Source organism: Corythoichthys intestinalis, unplaced genomic scaffold (assembly GCF_030265065.1).
Source record: "Corythoichthys intestinalis isolate RoL2023-P3 unplaced genomic scaffold, ASM3026506v1 HiC_scaffold_28, whole genome shotgun sequence".
NCBI lineage: Eukaryota > Metazoa > Chordata > Actinopteri > Syngnathiformes > Syngnathidae > Corythoichthys > Corythoichthys intestinalis.
This window is the reverse complement of record NW_026651597.1, coordinates 223,698-245,667: the sequence shown is the minus strand read 5'-3', so window position 1 is coordinate 245,667 and position 21,970 is coordinate 223,698.

Below are 21,970 nucleotides of genomic sequence, written 5' to 3'. Positions count from 1 at the left end.
TGACGTCCATGGACGTCCAAACTTCCCATTCATTTCCAAAGGCATTTCTTCATGTTTGTTCATTCTATTGATGCCAATGTACTTGGATTCCATTGACGCTTATGTAAGTTGATACCATTGACGTCCATGGACGTCCAAAATTTTTCCCATTCATTTTCAATGGGATTTTTTTTTTTCCCCAAATCAACAGAAAATGACTAGATATCATTAGGACGTGTCCCCCAAATGTCCCCGATTGCATTGCCGCTTATGGAGGGTGATGCCATTGACGTTCATGGACGTCCAAACTTCCCATTCATTTCCAATGGCATTTCTTCATGTTTGTTCATTTTATTGATGCCAATGTACTTGGATTCCATTGACGCTTATGTAAGTTGATACCATTGACGTCCATAGACGTCCAAAATTTTTCCCATTCATTTTCAATGGGAAATTTTTTTTTTTCCCCAAATCAACAGAAAATGACTAGATATCAATAGGACGTGTCCCCCAAATGTCCCCAATTGCATTGCTGCTTATGGAGGGTGATGCCATTGACGTCCAGGGACGTCCAAACTTCCCATTTATTCCAATGGCATTTCTTCATGTTTGTTCATTCTATTGATGCCAATGTACTTAGATTCCATTGACGCTTATGTAAGTTGATACCATTGACGTCCATAGACGTCCAAAATTTTTCCCATTCATTTTCAATGGGAAATTTTTTTTTTCCCCCAAATCAACAGAAAATGACTAGATATCATTAGGACGTGTCCCCCAAATGTCCCCGATTGCATTGCCGCTTATGGGGGGTGATGCCATTGACGTCCATGGACGTCCAAACTTCCCATTCATTTCCAATGGCATTTCTTCATGTTTGTTCATTCTATTGATGCCAATGTACTTGGATTCCATTGACGCTTATGTAAGTTGATACCATTGACGTCCATGGACGTCCAAAATTTTTCCCATTCATTTTCAATGGGATTTTTTTTTTTTTCCCCAAATCAACAGAAAATGACTAGATATCATTAGGACGTGTCCCCCAAATGTCCCCGATTGCATTGCCGCTTATGGAGGGTGATGCCATTGACGTTCATGGACGTCCAAACTTCCCATTCATTTCCAATGGCATTTCTTCATGTTTGTTCATTTTATTGATGCCAATGTACTTGGATTCCATTGACGCTTATGTAAGTTGATACCATTGACGTCCATGGACGTCCAAAAATTTTCCCATTCATTTTCAATGGGAATTTTTTTTTTTTTTCCCAAATCAACAGAAAATGACTAGATATCATTAGGACGTGTCCCCCAAACTTCCCCGATTCCATTAACAATTATGAAAGGTGCCGCCATTGACGTCCACGGACGTCCAATTCTCCCATTCATTTCTAACGGCTTTTACTTTGTTTTTTGCCAATGACTGGCATTATGATCCATTCTATTGATAGACCTGAGTGGGGCTAAGATCTGTATCTCCACAGAGGAAAGACCAAGGTGTGTAATTTCTCCCGAAATTGCAGTTTCTAGTTATTATTATTACCTTGGTCTTTCTGAAGGAAAGAACAAGGTTATGTTATTCTACAACTTTATTATTATTATTATTATGCAATGGTTTCTCCGCGTTTTTTCGGCGCGCCGCGCAGCCCGAACCATACCACCGATCGGCACCGTTCAAGTATCGACACGACCGGAATTTTCGCGCGACGATGGGAATTTTTCAAACGACCCCGAAAATTTTTTCGTTCGCCCGTAAACGGCGATTTTCCGATTTTTTACAACTTTTTCAAAACGCTACTTGTCCTACAATTTTTGACCAAATCACATAATTTGGACATCAAAAATTCCGGGACGGTGGGGGGCATAAAGATTGTATACAGAATTTGGAAAAAATTTACGGTTCTCCGGATATTTGCCAAAAACTATCCCATTCATTTCCAATGGGAAAAGTTCCCATTCACTTTCAATAGTATTTCCAATGGACTTTACATTGCATTGATGCCATTGACGGCCATGCATGTCGAATCTATTGATGCCAATGTACTTGGATTCATTTGACTATATGGATGTCGATGCCATTGACGGCCATGGACGTCCAAAATTTTTCCCATTCATTTTCAATGGGGAAAAAACTAAATTTCCCCAAATCAACAGAAAATGACCAGATATTAATAGGACGTATACCCCAAACGTCCCCAACTCCATTGACGCATATGGGGGGTGCTGCCATTGACGTCCATGCACGTCCAAAATTTTTCCCATTCATTTTCAATGGGGAAAAAACTAAATTTCCCCAAATCATCAGAAAATGACCAGTTATCAATAGTACGTCTCCCCCAAACGTTCCGAACTCCATTGACGCTTATAGGGGGTGCTGCCATTGACGTCCATGGACGTCCAAAAATTTTCCCATTCATTTTCAATGGGGAAAAAACTAAATTTCCCCAAATCAACAGAAAATGACCAGATATTAATAGGACGTATACCCCAAACGTCCCCAATTCCATTTACGCTTATGGAGGGTGATGCCATTGACGTTCATGGACGTCCAAACTTCCCATTCATTTCCAATGGCATTTCTTCATGTTTGTTCATTCTATTGATGCCAATGTACTTGGATTCCATTGACGCCTATGTAAGTTGATACCATTGACGTCCATGGACGTCCAAAATTTTTCCCATTCATTTTCAATGGGAATTTTTTTTTTTTTTCCCAAAATCAACAAAAAATTACTAGATATCATTAGGACGTGTCCCCCAAATGTCCCCGATTGCATTGCCGCTTATGGAAGGTGATGCCATTGACGTCCATGGACGTCCAAAATTTCCATTCATTTCCAATGGCATTTCTTCATGTTTGTTCATTCTATTGATGCCAATGTACTTGGATTCCATTGACGCTTATGTAAGTTGATACCATTGATGCCATGGACGTCCAAAATTTTTCCCATTCATTTTCAATGGGAATTTTTTTTTTTCCCCCTATCAACAGAAAATGACTAGATATCAATAAGACGTGTACCCCAAATGTCTCAGATTGCATTGCTGCTTATGGAGGGTGATGCCATTGACGTCCACGGACGTCCAAACTTCCCATTAATTTCCAAGGGCATTTCTTCATGTTTGTTCATTCTATTGTTGCCAATGTACTTGGATTCCATTGACGCTTATGTAAGTTGATACCATTGACGTCCATGGACGTCCAAAAATTTTCCCATTCATTTTAAATGGGAATTTTTTTTTTTTTTCCCCCAAATCAACAGAAAATGACTAGATATCAATAGGACGTGTCCCCCAAATGTCCCCGATTGTATTGCTGCTTATGGAGGGTGATGCCATTGACGTCCACGGACGTCCAAACTTCCCATTCATTACCAATGGCATTTCTTCATATATGTTCATTTTATTGATGCTAATGTACTTGGATTCCATTGACGCTTATGTAAGTTGATACCATTGACGTCCATGGACGTCCAAAAATTTTCCCATTCATTTTCAATGGGAATTTTTTTTTCTCCTCCAAATCAACAGATAATGACTAGATATCAATAGGACGTGTCCCCCAAACTTCCCCAATTACATTGACGCTTATGGAGGGTGCTGCCATTGACGGACATGGACGTCCAATTCTCCCAATCATTTCTAATCGCTTTTACTTTATTTAGTGCCATTGACTGGCATTATGGTCCATTCTATTGATAGACCTGAGTGGGGCTAAGATTTGTATCTCCACAGAGGAAAGACCAAGGTGTAATTTCTCCCGAAATTGCAGTTTCTAGTTATTATTATTATTATGCAATGGTTTCTCCGCGTTTTTTCGGCGCGCCGCGCAGCCCGAACCGTACCACCGATCGGCACCGTTCAAGTATCGACACGACCGGAATTTTCGCGCGACGATGGGAATTTTTCAAACGACCCCGAAAATTTTTCCGTTCACCCGTAAACGGCGATTTTCCGATTTTTAAAAACTTTTTCAAAACGCTACTTGTCCTACAATTTTTGACCAAATCACATAATTTGGACATCAAAAATTCCGGGACGGTGGGGGGCATAAAGATTGTATACAGAATTTGGAAAAAATTTACGGTTCCCCGGATATTTGCCAAAAACTATCCCATTCATTTCTAATGGGAAAATTTCCCATTCATTTCAATGGGATTCCAATGGAATTTACATTACATTGATGCCATTGACTGCCATGCATGTCGAATCTATTGATGCCAATGTACTTGGATTCAATTGACTATATGGATGTCGATGCCATTGACGGCCATGGACGTCCAAAATTTTTCCCATTCATTTTCAATGGGGAAAAAACTACATTTCCCCAAATCAACAGAAAATGACCAGATATCAATAGGACGTGTCCCCCAAACGTCCCCAACTCCATTGAGGCTTATAGGGGGTGCTGCCATTGTCGTCCATGGACGTCCAAAATTTTTCCCATTCATTTTCAATGGGGAAAAAACTACATTTCTCCAAATCAACAGAAAATGACCAGATATCAATAGGACGTATATCCCAAACGTCCCCAATTCCATTGACGCTTATGGGGGGTGCTGCCATTGACGTCCATGGACGTCCAAAATTTTACCCATTCATTTTCAATGGGAAATTTTTTTTTTCCCCCAAATCAACAGAAAATGACTAGATATCAATAGGACCTGTCCCCCAAATGTCCCCGATTGCATTGCTGCTTATGGAGGGTGATGCCATTGACGTCCAGGGACGTCCAAACTTCCCATTCATTTCCAATGGCATTTCTTCATGTTTGTTCATTCTTTTGATGCCAATGTACTTGGATTCCATTGACGCTTATGTAAGTTGATACCATTGACGTCCATGGACGTCCAAAATTTTTCCCATTCATTTTCAATGGGATTTTTTTTTTTTTTCCCCAAATCAACAGAAAATGACTAGATATCAATAGGACGTTTCCCCCAAATGTGCCCGATTGCATTGCTGCTTATGGAGGGTGATGCCATTGACGTCCATGGACGTCCAAACTTCCTATTAATTTCCAATGGCATTTCTTCATGTTTGTTCATTCTATTGATGCCAATGTACTTGGATTCTATTGACGCTTATGTAAGTTGATACCATTGACGTCCATGGACGTCCAAAATTTTTCCCATTCATTTTCAATGGGATTTTTTTTTTTTTCCCAAATCAACAGAAAATGACTAGATATCATTAGGACGTGTCCCCCAAATGTCCCCGATTGCATTGCCGCTTATGGAGGGTGATGCCATTGACGTTCATGGACGTCCAAACTTCCCATTCATTTCCAATGGCATTTCTTCATGTTTGTTCATTTTATTGATGCCAATGTACTTGGATTCCATTGACGCTTATGTAAGTTGATACCATTGACGTCCATGGACGTCCAAAATTTTTCCCATTCATTTTCAATGGAAATTTTTTTTTTTCCCAAATCAACAGAAAATGACTAGATATCAATAGGACGTGTCCCCCAAACTTCCCCGATTCCATTAACAATTATGGAGGGTGCTGCCATTGACGGACATGGACGTCCAATTCTCCCAATCTTTTCTAATGGCTTTAACTTTGTTTAGTGCCAATGACTGGCATTATGGTCCATTCTATTGATAGACCTGAGTGGGGCTAAGATTTGTATCTCCACAGAGGAAAGACCAAGGTGTGTAATTTCTCCCGAAATTGCAGTTTCTAGTTATATCATCAAATTATTCTCCGCGTTTTTTCGGCGCGCCGCGCAGCCCGAACCGTACCACCGATCGGCACCATTCAAGTATTGACACGACCGGATTTTTCGCGCGACGCAGGGACTTTTTCAAAATCCCCCGAAAAATTTTCCGTTCGCCCGTAAACGGCAATTTTCCGGAAAAAAAAAAAAGTTTAAAAATGTATCTAGTCCTACAATTTTTGACCAAATCACATAATTTGGGTATCAAAAATTCCGGGACGGTGAGGGGCATAAAAGTTGTATACAGAATTTGGCAAAAATTTACGGTTCCCCGGTAATTTGCCAAAAACTCTCCCATTCATTTCTAATGGGAGAATTTCCCATTCATTTCAATGGGATTTCCAATGGAATTTACATCATTGATGCCATTGACGGCCATGCATGTCGAATCTATTGATGCCAATGTACTTGGATTCAATTGACTATATGAATGTCGATGCCATTGACGGCCATGGACGTCCAAAATTTTTCCCATTCATTTTCAATGGGGAAAAAACTACACTTCCCCAAATCAACAGAAAATGACCAGATATCAATAGGATGTGTCCCCCAAATGTCCCCAACTCCATTGACGCTTATAGGGGGTGCTGCCATTGACGTCCTTGGACGTCCAAAATTTTTCCCATTCATTTTCAATGGGGAAAAAACTAAATTTCCCCAAATCAACAGAAAATGACCAGATATTAATAGGACGTATACCCCAAACGTCCCCAAATCCATTGACGCTTATGGAGGGTGCTGCCATTGACGTCCATGGACGTCCAAAATTTTTCCCATTCATTTTCAATGGGAATTTTTTTTTTTTTCCTAAAATCAACAGAAAATGACTAGATATCATTAGGACGTGTCCCCCAAATGTCCCCGATTGCATTGCCGCTTATGGAGGGTGATGCCATTGACGTCCATGGACGTCCAAACTTCCCATTCATTTCCAATGGCATTTCTTCATGTTTTTTCATTCTATTGATGCCAATGTACTTGGATTCCATTGACGCTTATGTAAGTTGATACCATTGGCGTCCATGGACGTCCAAAATTTTTCCCATTCATTTTCAATGGGAAATTTTTTTTTTCCCCAAATCAACAGAAAATGACTAGATATCAATAGGACGTGTCGCCCAAATGTCCCCGATTGCATTGCCTCTTATGGAGGGTGATGCCATTGACGTTCATGGACGTCCAAACTTCCCATTCATTTCCAATGGCATTTCTTCATGTTTGTTCATTCTATTGATGCCAATGTACTTGGATTCCATTGACGCTTATGTAAATTGATACCATTGACGTCCATGGACGTCCAAAATTTTTCCCATTCATTTTCAATGGGAATTTTTTTTTTCCCCCCAAATCAACAGAAAATGACTAGATATCATTAGGACGTGTCCCCCAAATGTCCCCGATTGGATTGCTGCTTATGGAGGGTGATGCCATTGACGTCCATGGACGTCCAAACTTCCCATTCATTTCCAATGGCATTTCTTCATGTTTGTTCATTCTATTGATGCCAATGTACTTGGATTACATTGACACTTATGTAAGTTGATACCATTGACGTCCATGGACGTCCAAAATTTTTCCCATTCATTTTCAATGGGAATTTTTTTTTTTTCCCCAAATCAACAGAAAATGACTAGATATCATTAGGACATGTCCCCCAAATGTCCCCGATTGCATTGCCGCTTATGGGGGGTGATGCCATTGACGTCCATGGACGTCCAAACTTCCCAATCATTTCCAAAGGCATTTCTTCATGTTTGTTCATTCTATTGATGCCAATGTACTTGGATTCCATTGACGCTTATGTAAGTTGATACCATTGACGTCCATGGACGTCCAAAATTTTTCCCATTCATTTTCAATGGCATTTTTTTTTTTTCCCAAATCAACAGAAAATGACTAGATATCATTAGGACGTGTCCCCCAAATGTCCCCGATTGCATTGCCGCTTATGGAGGGTGATGCCATTGACGTTCATGGACGTCCAAACTTCCCATTCATTTCCAATGGCATTTCTTCATGTTTGTTCATTTTATTGATGCCAATGTACTTGGATTCCATTGACGCTTATGTAAGTTGATACCATTGACGTCCATGGACGTCCAAAATTTTTCCCATTCATTTTCAATGGGAAATTATTTTTTTTTCCCCAAATCAACAGAAAATGACTACATATCATTAGGACGTGTCCCCCAAACTTCCCCGATTCCATTAACAATTATGAAAGGTGCCGCCATTGACGTCCATGTACGTCCAATTCTCCCATTCATTTCTAACGGCTTTTACTTTGTTTTTTGCCAATGACTGGCATTATGATCCATTCTATTGATAGACCTGAGTGGGGCTAAGATCTGTATCTCCACAGAGGAAAGACCAAGGTGTGTAATTTCTCCCGAAATTGCAGTTTCTAGTTATTATTACCTTGGTCTTTCTGAAGTAAAGAACAAGGTTATGTTATTCTACAACTTTATTATTACCTTGGTCTTTCCAAAGGAAAGAACAAGGTTATGTTATTCTACAACTTTATTATTATTATTATTATTATTATTATTATTATGCAATGGTTTCTCCGCGTTTTTTCGGCGCGCCGCGCAGCCCGAACCGTACCACCGATTGGCACCGTTCAAGTATCGACACGACCGGAATTTTCGCGCGACGATGGGAATTTTTCAAACGACCCCAAAAAATTTTCCGATCGCCCGTAAACGGCGATTTTCCGATTTTTAAAAAATTTTTCAAAACGCTACTTGTCCTACAATTTTTGACCAAATCACATAATTTGGACATCAAAAATTCCGGGACGGTGGGGGGCATAAAGATTGTATACAGAATTTGGAAAAAATTTACAGTTCCCCGGATATTTGCCAAAAACTATCCCATTCATTTCTAATGGGAAAATTTCCCATTCTTTTCAATGGGATTTCCAATGGAATTTACATTACATTGATGCCATTGACGGCCATGCATGTCGAATCTATTGATACCAATGTACTTGGATTCAATTGACTATATGGATGTCGATGCCATTGACGGCCATGGACGTCCAAAATTTTTCCCATTCATTTTCAATGGGGAAAAAACTACATTTCCCCATATCAACAGAAAATGACTAGATATCAATAGGAAGTGTCCCCCAAACGTCCCCAACTCCATTGAGGCTTATAGGGGGTGCTGCCATTGTCGTCCATGGACGTCCAAAATTTTTCCCATTCATTTTCAATGGGGAAAAAACTAAATTTCCCCAAATCAACAGAAAATGACCAGATATTAACAGGACGTATACCCCAAACGTCCCCAACTCCATTGACGCTTATGGGGGGTGCTGCCATTGACGTCCATGGACGTCCAAAAATTTTCCCATTCATTTTCAATGGGAAATTTTTTTTTTTCCCCAAATCAACAGAAAATGACTAGATATCATTAGGACGTGTCCCCCAAATGTCCCCGATTGCATTGCCGCTTATGGAGGGTGATTCCATTGACGTCCATGGACGTCCAAACTTCCCATTCATTTCCAATGGCATTTCTTCATGTTTGTTCATTCTATTGATGCCAATGTACTTGGATTCCATTGACGCTTATGTAAGTTGATACCATTGACGTCCATGGATGTCCAAAATTTTTCCCATTCATTTTCAATGGGAAATTTTTTTTTTTCCCCAAATCAACAGAAAATGACTAGATATCATTAGGACGTGTCCCCCAAATGTCCCCGATTGGATTGCTGCTTATGGAGGGTGATGCCATTGACGTTCATGGACGTCCAAACTTCCCATTGATTTCCAATGGCATTTCTTCATGTTTGTTCATTCTATTGATGCCAATGTACTTGGATTCCATTGACGCTTATGTAAGTTGATACCATTGACGTCCATGGACGTCCAAAATTTTTCCCATTCATTTTCAATGGGAATTTTTTTTTTTTCCCCAAATCAACAGAAAATGACTAGATATCATTAGGACGTGTCCCCCAAATGTCCCCGATTGCATTGCCGCTTATGGAGGGTGATGCCATTGACGTTCATGGACGTCCAAACTTCCCATTAAATCCCAATGGCATTTCTTCATGTATGTTCATTCTATTGATGCCAATGTACTTGGATTCCATTGACGCTTATGTAAGTTGATACCATTGACGTCCATGGACGTCCAAAATTTTTCCCATTCATTTTCAATGGGAAATTTTTTTTTTTCCCCAAATCAACAGAAAATGACTAGATATAAATAGGACGTGTCCCCCAAATGTCCCCGATTGCATTGCTGCTTATGGAGGGTGATGCCATTGACGTTCACGGACGTCCAAACTTCCCATTCATTTCCAATGTCATTTCTTCATGTTTGTTCATTCTATTGATGCCAATGTACTTGGATTCCATTGACGCTTATGTAAGTTGATACCATTGATGTCCATGGACGTCCAAAATTTTTCGCATTCATTTTCAATGGGAATTTTTTTTTTTCCCCAAATAAACAGGAAATGACTAGATATCAATAGGACGTGTCCCCCAAATGTCCCCGATTGCATTGCCTCTTATGGAGGGTGATGCCATTGACGTCCACGGACGTCCAAACTTCCCATTCATTTCCAATGGCATTTCTTCATGTTTGTTCATTCTATTGATGCCAATGTACTTGGTATCCATTGACGCTTATGTAAGTTGATACCATTGACGTCCATGGACGTCCAAAATTTTTCCCATTCATTTTCAATGGGAATTTTTTTTTTTCCCCAAATCAACAAAAAATGACCAGATATCAATAGGACGTGTCGCCCAAACTTCTCCAATTCCATTGACGCTTATGAAGGGTGCCGCCATTGACGGCCATGGACGTCCAATTCTCCCAATCTTTTCTAATGGCTTTTACTTTGTTTAGTGCCATTGACTGGCATTATGGTCCATTCTATTGATAGACCTGAGTGGGGCTAAGATTTGTATCTCCACAGAGGAAAGACCAAGGTGTAATTTCTCCCGAAATTGCAGTTTCTAGTTACCTTGGTCTTTCCAAGGGAAAGAACAAGGTTATGTTGTTGTACAACTTTATTGTTATTACCTTGGTCTTTCTGAAAGAAAGAACAAGGTTATGTTATTCTACAACTTTATTATTATTACCTTGGTCTTTCCAAGGGAAAGAACAAGGTTATGTTGTTGTACAACTTTATTGTACTTCTTTATTTTTTATTACCTTGGTCTTTCCAAGGGAAAGAACAAGGTTATGTTGTTGTACAACTTTATTGTACTTCTTTATTTATTATTATTATTATTCAATAATTGTTGACGTTTTTTTCGGCGCGCCGCACAGCCCGAACCGTACCACCGATCGGCACCGTTCAAGTATCGGCACGACCGGAATTTTCGCGCGACGATGGGAATTTTTCAAACGGCCCCGAAAAATTTTCCGTTCGCCCGTAAACGGCAATTTTCCGGAAAAAAAAAAAAGTTTCAAAATGTATCTAGTCCTACAATTTTTGACCAAATCACATAATTTGGGCATCAAAAATTCCGGGACGGTGAGGGGCATAAAAGTTGTATACAGAATTTGGCAAAAATTTACGGTTCCCCGGAAATTTGCCAAAAACTTTCCTATTCATTTTGAATGGAAAAAAAACGCGCGCTTCACGGCCCGAACCGTTAGACCGATCGGCACCGTTCAAGTATCGGCACGACCGGAATTTTAGCGTGACACAGGAAACTTTACAAATGGCCCCGAAAATTTTTCCGTTCGTCCGTAAACGGCAATTTTCCGTGAAAAAAAAAAAAGTTTCAAAATGTATCTAGTCCTACAATTTTTGACCAAATCACATAATTTGGGCATCAAAAATTCCGGGACGGTGAGGGGCATAAAAGTTGTATACAGAATTTGGAAAAAAATTACGCTTCCTCGGAAATTTGCCAAAAACTATCCCATTCATTTCGAATGGGAAAAGTCCCATTCACTTCCAATGGGATTTCCAATGGAATTTACATTGCATTGATGCCATTGACGGCCATGCATGTCGAATCTACTGATGCCAATGTACTTGGATTCAATTGATTATATGGATGTCGATGCCATTGACTGCCATGGACGTCCAAAATTTTTCCCATTCATTTTCAATGGGGAAAAAACAAAATTACCCCAAATCAACAGAAAATGACCAGATATCAATAGGACGTGTCCCCCAAACTTCCCCAATTCCATTGACGCTTATGAAGGGTGCCGCCATTGACTTACATGGACGTCCAAAATTTTTCCCATTCATTTTCAATGGGGAAAAAACTACATTTCTCCAAATCAACAGAAAATGACCAGATATCAATAGGACGCATACCCCAAACGTCCCCAACTCCATTGACGCTTATGGGGGGTGCTGCCATTGACGTCCATGGACGTCCAAAATTTTACCCATTCATTTTCAATGGGAATTTTTTTTTTTTCCCCAAATCAACAGAAAATGACTAGATATCAATAGGACGTGTCCCCCAAATGTCCCCAATTGCATTGCTGCTTATGGAGGGTGATGCCATTGACGTCCAGGGACGTCCAAACTTCCCATTCATTTCCAATGGCATTTCTTCATGTTTGTTCATTCTATTGATGCCAATGTACTTGGATTCCATTGACGCTTATGTAAGTTGATACCATTGACGTCCATGGACGTCCAAAATTTTTCCCATTCATTTTCAATGGGAAATTTTTTTTTTTCCCCAAATCAACAGAAAATGACTAGATATCATTAGGACGTGTCCCCCAAATGTCCCCGATTGCATTGCCGCTTATGGGGGGTGATGCCATTGACGTCCATGGACGTCCAAACTTCCCATTCATTTCTAATGGCATTTAATTATGTTTTTTCATTCTATTGATGCCAATGTACTTGGATTCCATTGACGCTTATGTAAGTTGATACCATTGACGTCCATGGACGTCCAAAATTTTTCCCATTCATTTTCAATGGGATTTTTTTTTTTTTCCCAAATCAACAGAAAATGACTAGATATCATTAGGACGTTTCCCCCAAATGTCCCCGATTGCATTGCCGCTTATGGAGGGTGATGCCATTGACGTTCATGGACGTCCAAACTTCCCATTCATTTCCAATGGCATTTCTTCATGTTTGTTCATTTTATTGATGCCAATGTACTTGGATTCCATTGACGCTTATGTAAGTTGATACCATTGACGTCCATGGACGTCCAAAATTTTTCCCATTCATTTTCAATGGGAAATTTTTTTTTTTTCCCAAATCAACAGAAAATGACTAGATATCATTAGGACGTGTCCCCCAAACTTCCCCGATTCCATTAACAATTATGAAAGGTGCCGCCATTGACGTCCATGGACGTACAATTCTCCCATTCATTTCTAACGGCTTTTACTTTGTTTTTTGCCAATGACTGGCATTATGATCCATTCTATTGATAGACCTGAGTGGGGCTAAGATCTGTATCTCCACAGAGGAAAGACCAAGGTGTGTAATTTCTCCCGAAATTGCAGTTTCTAGTTTCTTTATTATTATTATTCAATAATTGTTGACGTTTTTTTCGGCGCGCCGCACAGCACGAACCGTACCACCGATCGGCACCGTTCAAGTATCGGCACGACCGGAATTTTCGCGCGACGATGGGAATTTTCCAAACGGCCCCGAAAAATTTTCCGTTCGCCCTTAAACGGCAATTTTCCGGAAAAAAAAAAAAGTTTCAAAATGTATCTAGTCCTACAATTTTTTACCAAATCACATAATTTGGGCATCAAAAATTCCGGGACGGTGAGGGGCATAAAAGTTGTATACAGAATTTGGCAAAAATTTACGGTTCCCCGGAAATTTGCCAAAAACTTTCCTATTCATTTTGAATGGAAAAAAAACGCGCGCTTCACAGCCCGAACCGTTAGACCGATCGGCACCGTTCAAGTATCGGCACGACCGGAATTTTCGCGTGACACAGGAAACTTTACAAATGGCCCCGAAAATTTTTCCGTTCGTCCGTAAACGGAAATTTTCCGTGAAAAAAAAAAAAAGTTTCAAAATGTATCTAGTCCTACAATTTTTGACCAAATCACATAATTTGGGCATCAAAAATTCCGGGACGGTGAGGGGCATAAAAGTTGTATACAGAATTTGGAAAAAATTTACGGTTCCCCGGATATTTGCCAAAAACTATCCCATTCATTTCTAATGGGAAAAGTTCCCATTCACTTTCAATAGGATTTCCAATGGACTTTACATTGCATTGCCATTGACGGCCATGCATGTCGAATCTATTGATGCCAATGTTCTTGGATTCAATTGACTATATGGATGTCGATGCCATTGACGGCCATGGACGTCCAAAATTTTTCCCATTCATTTTCAATGGGGAAAAAACTACATTTCCCCAAATCAACAGAAAATGACCAGATATCAATAGGACGTGTCCCCCAAACGTCCCCAACTCCATTGACGCTTATAGGGGGTGCTGCCATTGACGTCCATGGACGTCCAAAATTTTTCCCATTCATTTTCAATGGGGAAAAAACTACATTTCTCCAAATCAACAGAAAATGACCAGATATCAATAGGACGTATATCCCAAACGTCCCCAATTCCATTGACGCTTATGGGGGGTGCTTCCATTGACGTCCATGGACGTCCAAAATTTTACCCATTCATTTTCAATGGGAATTTTTTTTTTTTCCCCAAATCAACAGAAAATGACTAGATATCAATAGGACCTGTCCCCCAAATGTCCCCGATTGCATTGCTGCTTATGGAGGGTGATGCCATTGACGTCCAGGGACGTCCAAACTTCCCATTCATTTCCAATGGCATTTCTTCACGTTTGTTCATTCTTTTGATGCCAATGTACTTGGATTCCATTGACGCTTATGTAAGTTGATACCATTGACGTCCATGGACGTCCAAAATTTTTCCCATTCATTTTCAATGGGAAATTTTTTTTTTCCCCAAATCAACAGAAAATGACTAGATATCATTAGGACGTGTCCCCCAAATGTCCCCGATTGCATTACCGCTTATGGAGGGTGATGCCATTGAGGTCCACGGACGTCCAAACTTCCCATTAATTTCCAATGGCATTTCTTCATGTTTGTTCATTCTATTGATGCCAATGTACTTGGATTCCATTGACCCTTATGTAAGTTGATACCATTGACGTCCATGGACGTCCAAAATTTTCCCCATTCATTTTCAATGGGAATTTTTTTTTTTTCCCCAAATCAACAGAAAATGACTAGATATCATTAGGACGTGTCCCCCAAATGTCCCCGATTGCATTACCGCTTATGGGGGGTGATGCCATTGACGTCCATGGACGTCCAAACTTCCCAATCATTTCCAAAGCCATTTCTTCATGTTTGTTCATTCTATTGATGCCAATGTACTTGGATTCCATTGACGCTTATGTAAGTTGATACCATTGACGTCCATGGACGTCCAAAATTTTTCCCATTCATTTTCAATGGGATTTTTTTTTTTTTTTCCCAAATCAACAGAAAATGACTAGATATCATTAGGACGTTTCCCCCAAATGTCCCCGATTGCATTGCCGCTTATGGAGGGTGATGCCATTGACGTTCATGGACGTCCAAACTTCCCATTCATTTCCAATGGCATTTCTTCATGTTTGTTCATTTTATTGATGCCAATGTACTTGGATTCCATTGACGCTTATGTAAGTTGATACCATTGACGTCCATGGACGTCCAAAATTTTTCCCATTCATTTTCAATGGGAAATTTTTTTTTTTTCCCAAATCAACAGAAAATGACTAGATATCATTAGGACGTGTCCCCCAAACTTCCCCGATTCCATTAACAATTATGAAAGGTGCCGCCATTGACGTCCATGGACGTCCAATTCTCCCATTCATATCTAACGGCTTTTACTTTGTTTTTTGCCAATGACTGGCATTATGATCCATTCTATTGATAGACCTGAGTGGGGCTAAGATCTGTATCTCCACAGAGGAAAGACCAAGGTGTGTAATTTCTCCCGAAATTGCAGTTTCTAGTTATTATTACCTTGGTCTTTCCAAGGGAAAGAACAAGGTTATGTTGTTGTACAACTTTATTGTACTTTTTATTCTTTATTTATTATTCAATAATTGTTGACGTTTTTTTCGGCGCGTCGCACAGCCCGAACCGTACCACCGATCGGCACCGTTCAAGTATCGACACGACCGGAATTTTCGCGCGACGATGGGAATTTTTCAAACGGCCCCGAAAAATTTTCCGTTCGCCCGTAAACGGCAATTTTCCGAAAAAAAAAAAAAGTTTCAAAATGTATCTAGTCCTGCAATTTTTGACCAAATCACGTAATTTGGGTATCAAAAATTCCGGGACGGTGAGGGGCATAAAAGTTGTATACAGAATTTGGCAAAAATTTACGGTTCCCTGGAAATTTGCCAAAAACTTTCCTATTCATTTTGAATGGAAAAAAAATGCGCGCTTCACAGCCCGAACCGTTAGACCGATCGGCACCGTTCAAGTATCGGCACGACCGGAATTTTCGCGTGACACAGGAAACTTTACAAATGGCCCCGAAAATTTTTCCGTTCGTCCGTAAACGGCAATTTTCCGTGAAAAAAAAAAAAGTTTCAAAATGTATCTAGTCCTACAATTTTTGACCAAATCACATAATTTGGGCATCAAAAATTCCGGGACGGTGAGGGGCATAAAAGTTGTATACAGAATTTGGAAAAAAATTACGCTTCCTCGGAAATTTGCCAAAAACTATCCCATTCATTTCGAATGGGAAAAGTTCCCATTCACTTCCAATGGGATTTCCAATGGAATTTACATTGCATTGATGCCATTGACGGCCATGCATGTCGAATCTACTGATGGCAATGTACTTGGATTCAATTGACTATATGGATGTCGATGCCATTGACGGCCATGGACGTCCAAAATTTTTCCCATTCATTTTCAATGGGGAAAAAACTACATTTCCCCAAATCAACAGAAAATGACCAGATATCAATAGGACGTGTCCCCCAAACTTCCCCAATTCCATTGACGCTTATGAAGGGTGCCGCCATTGACTTACATGGACGTCCAAAATTTTTCCCATTCATTTTCAATAGGGAAAAAACTAAATTTCTCCAAATCAACAGAAAATGACCAGATATCAATAGGACGTATACCCCAAACGTCCCCAACTCCATTGACGCTTATGGGGGGTGCTGCCATTGACGTCCATGGACGTCCAAAAATTTTCCCATTCATTTTCAATGGGAAAATTTTTTTTTTTCCCCAAATCAACAGAAAATGACTAGATATCAATAGGACGTGTCCCCCAAATGTCCCCGATTGCATTGCTGCTTATGGAGGGTGATGCCATTGACGTCCAGGGACGTCCAAACTTCCCATTCATTTCCAATGGCATTTCTTCATGTTTGTTCATTCTATTGATGCCAATGTACTTGGATTCCATTGACGCTTATGTAAGTTGATACCATTGACGTCCATGGACGTCCAAAATTTTTCCCATTCATTTTCAATGGGAAATTTTTTTTTTCCCCAAATCAACAGAAAATGACTAGATATCATTAGGACGTGTCCCCCAAATGTCCCCGATTGCATTGCCGCTTATGGAGGGTGATGCCATTGACGGCCACGGACGTCCAAACTTCCCATTCATTTCCAATGGCATTTCTTCATGTTTGTTCATTCTATTGATGCCAATGTACTTGGATTCCATTGACGCTTATGTAAGTTGATACCATTGACGTCCATGGACGTCCAAAATTTTTCCCATTCATTTTCAATGGGAATTTTTTTTTTTCCCCAAATCAACAGAAAATGACTAGATATCATTAGGACGTGTCCCCCAAATGTCCCTGATTGGATTGCCGCTTATGGAGGGTGATGCCATTGACGGCCATGGACGTCCAATTCTCCCAATCTTTTCTAATGGCTTTTACTTTGTTTAGTGCCATTGACTGGCATTATGGTCCATTCTATTGATAGACCTGAGTGGGGCTAAGATCAGTATCTCCACAGAGGAAAGACCAAGGTGTGTAATTTCTCCCGAAATTGCAGTTTCTAGTTATTCAATAATTGTTGACGTTTTTTTCGGCGCGCCGCACAGCCCGAACCGTACCACCGATCGGCACCGTTCAAGTATCGGCACGACCGGAATTTTCGCGCGACGATGGGAATTTTTCAAACGGCCCCGAAAAATTTTCCGTTCGCCCGTAAACGGCAATTTTCCGGAAAAAAAAAAAAGTTTCAAAATGTATCTAGTCCTACAATTTTTGACCAAATCACATAATTTGGGCATCAAAAATTCCGGGACGGTGAGGGGCATAAAAGTTGTATACAGAATTTGGCAAAAATTTACGGTTCCCCGGAAATTTGCCAAAAACTTTCCTATTCATTTTGAATGGAAAAAAAACGCGCGCTTCACGGCCCGAACCGTTAGACCGATCGGCACCGTTCAAGTATCGGCACGACCGGAATTTTAGCGTGACACAGGAAACTTTACAAATGGCCCCGAAAAATTTTCCGTTCGTCCGTAAACGGCAATTTTCCGTGAAAAAAAAAAAAGTTTCAAAATGTATCTAGTCCTACAATTTTTGACCAAATCACATAATTTGGGCATCAAAAATTCCGGGACGGTGAGGGGCATAAAAGTTGTATACAGAATTTGGAAAAAAATTACGCTTCCTCGGAAATTTGCCAAAAACTATCCCATTCATTTCGAATGGGAAAAGTCCCATTCACTTCCAATGGGATTTCCAATGGAATTTACATTGCATTGATGCCATTGACGGCCATGCATGTCGAATCTACTGATGCCAATGTACTTGGATTCAATTGACTATATGGATGTCGATGCCATTGACGGCCATGGACGTCCAAAATTTTTCCCATTCATTTTCAATGGGGAAAAAACAAAATTACCCCAAATCAACAGAAAATGACCAGATATCAATAGGACGTGTCCCCCAAACTTCCCCAATTCCATTGACGCTTATGAAGGGTGCCGCCATTGACTTACATGGACGTCCAAAATTTTTCCCATTCATTTTCAATGGGGAAAAAACTAAATTTCTCCAAATCAACAGAAAATGACCAGATATCAATAGGACGTATATCCCAAACGCCCCAATTCCATTGACGCTTATGGGGGGTGCTGCCATTGACGTCCATGGACGTCCAAAATTTTACCCATTCATTTTCAATAGGAAATTTTTTTTTTTCCCCAAATCAACAGAAAATGACTAGATATCAATAGGACCTGTCCCCCAAATGTCCCCGATTGCATTGCTGCTTATGGAGGGTGATGCCATTGAAGTCCAGGGACGTCCAAACTTCCCATTTATTCCAATGGCATTTCTTCATGTTTGTTCATTCTTTTGATGCAAATGTACTTGGATTCCATTGACGCTTATGTAAGTTGATACCATTGACGTCCATGGACGTCCAAAATTTTTCCCATTCATTTTCAATGGGAATTTTTTTTTTTTTCCCCCAATCAACAGAAAATGACTAGATATCAATAGGACGTTTCCCCCAAATGTGCCCGATTGCATTGCTGCTTATAGAGGGTGATGCCATTGACGTCCACGGACGTCCAAACTTCCCATTAATTTCCAATGGCATTTCTTCATGTTTGTTCATTCTATTGATGCCAATGTACTTGGATTCCATTGACGCTTATGTAAGTTGATACCATTGACGTACATGGACGTCCAAAATTTTTCCCATTCATTTTCAATGGGAATTTTTTTTTTCCCCCAAATCAACAGAAAATGACTAGATATAATTAGGACGTGTCCCCCAAATGTCCCCGATTGCATTGCCGCTTATGGGGGGTGATGCCATTGACGTCCATGGACGTCCAAACTTCCCATTCATTTCCAAAGGCATTTCTTCATGTTTGTTCATTCTATTGATGCCAATGTACTTGGATTCCATTGACGCTTATGTAAGTTGATACCATTGACGTCCATGGACGTCCAAAATTTTTCCCATTCATTTTCAATGGGATTTTTTTTTTTCTCCCAAATCAACAGAAAATGACTAGATATCATTAGGACGTGTCCCCCAAATGTCCCCGATTGCATTGCCGCTTATGGAGGGTGATGCCATTGACGTTCATGGACGTCCAAACTTCCCATTTATTTCCAATGGCATTTCTTCATGTTTGTTCATTCTATTGATGCCAATGTACTTGGATTCCATTGACGCTTATGTAAGTTGATACCATTGACGTCCATGGACGTCCAAAATTTTTCCCATTCATTTTCAATGGGAATTTTTTTTTTTTCCCCAAATCAACAGAAAATGACTGGATATCATTAGGACGTGTCCCCCAAATGTCCCCGATTGCATTGCCGCTTACGGAGGGTGATGCCATTGACGTTCATGGACGTCCAAACTTCCCATTTATTTCCAATGGCATTTCTTCATGTTTGTTCATTCTATTGATGCCAATGTACTTGGATTCCATTGACGCTTATGTAAGTTGATACCATTGACGTCCATGGACGTCCAAAATTTTTCCCATTCATTTTCAATGGGAATTTTTTTTTTTTCCCCAAATCAACAGAAAATGACTAGATATCAATAGGACGTTTCCCCCAAATGTGCCCGATTGCATTGCTGCTTATGGAGGGTGATGCCATTGACGTCCACGGACGTCCAAACTTCCCATTAATTTCCAATGGCATTTCTTCATGTTTGTTCATTCTATTGATGCCAATGTACTTGGATTCCATTGACGCTTATGTAAGTTGATACCATTGACGTCCATGGACGTCCAAAATTTTTCCCATTCATTTTCAATGGGAAATTTTTTTTTTTCCTCAAATCAACAGAAAATGACTAGATATCATTAGGACGTGTCCCCCAAATGTCCCCAATTGCATTGCCGCTTATGGGGGGTGATGCCATTGACGTCCATGGACGTCCAAACTTCCCATTCATTTCCAAAGGCATTTCTTCATGTTTGTTCATTCTATTGATGCCAATGTACTTGGATTCCATTGACGCTTATGTAAGTTGATACCATTGACGTCCATGGACGTCCAAAATTTTTCCCATTCATTTTCAATGGGATTTTTTTTTTTTTCCCAAATCAACAGAAAATGACTAGATATCATTAGGACGTGTCCCCCAAATGTCCCCGATTGCATTGCCGCTTATGGAGGGTGATGCCATTGACGTTAATGGACGTCCAAACTTCCCATTTATATTCCAATGGCATTTCTTCATGTTTGTTCATTTTATTGATGCCAATGTACTTGGATTCCATTGACGCTTATGTAAGTTGATACCATTGACGTCCATGGACGTCCAAAATTTTTCCCATTCATTTTCAATGGGAATTTTTTTTTTTTTCCCAAATCAACAGAAAAGGACTACATATCAATAGGACGTGTCCCCCAAACTTCCCCGATTTCATTAACAATTATGGAGGGTGCTGCCATTGACGGACATGGACGTCCAATTCTCCCAATCTTTTCTAATGGCTTTAACTTTGTTTAGTGCCAATGACTGGCATTATGGTCCATTCTATTGATAGACCTGAGTGGGGCTAAGATTTGTATCTCCACAGAGGAAAGACCAAGGTGTGTAATTTCTCCCGAAATTGCAGTTTCTAGTTATTATTATTATTATGCAATGGTTTCTCCGCGTTTTTTCGGCGCGCCGCGCAACCCGAACCGTCCCACCGATCGGCACCGTTCAAGTATCGACACGACCGGAATTTTCGCGCGACGATGGGAATTTTTCAAACGACCCCGAAAAATTTTTCGTTCGCCCGTAAACGGCAATTTTCCGATTTTTTACAACTTTTTCAAAACGCTACTTGTCCTACAATTTTTAACCAAATCACATAATTTGGACATCAAAAATTCCGGGACGGTGGGGGGCATAAAGATTGTATACAGAATTTGGAAAAAATTTACGGTTCTCCGGATATTTGCCAAAAACTATCCCATTCATTTCCAATGGGAAAAGTTCCCATTCACTTTCAATAGTATTTCCAATGGAATTTACATTGCATTGATGCCATTGACGGCCATGCATGTCGAATCTATTGATGCCAATGTACTTGGATTCATTTGATTGTATGGATGTCGATGCCATTGACGGCCATGGACGTCCAAAATTTTTCCCATTCATTTTCAATGGGGAAAAAACTAAATTTCCCCAAATCAACAGAAAATGACCAGATATTAATAGGACGTATACCCCAAACGTCCCCAACTCCATTGACGCTTATGGGGGGTGCTGCCATTGACGTCCATGGACGTCCAAAATTTTTCCCATTCATTT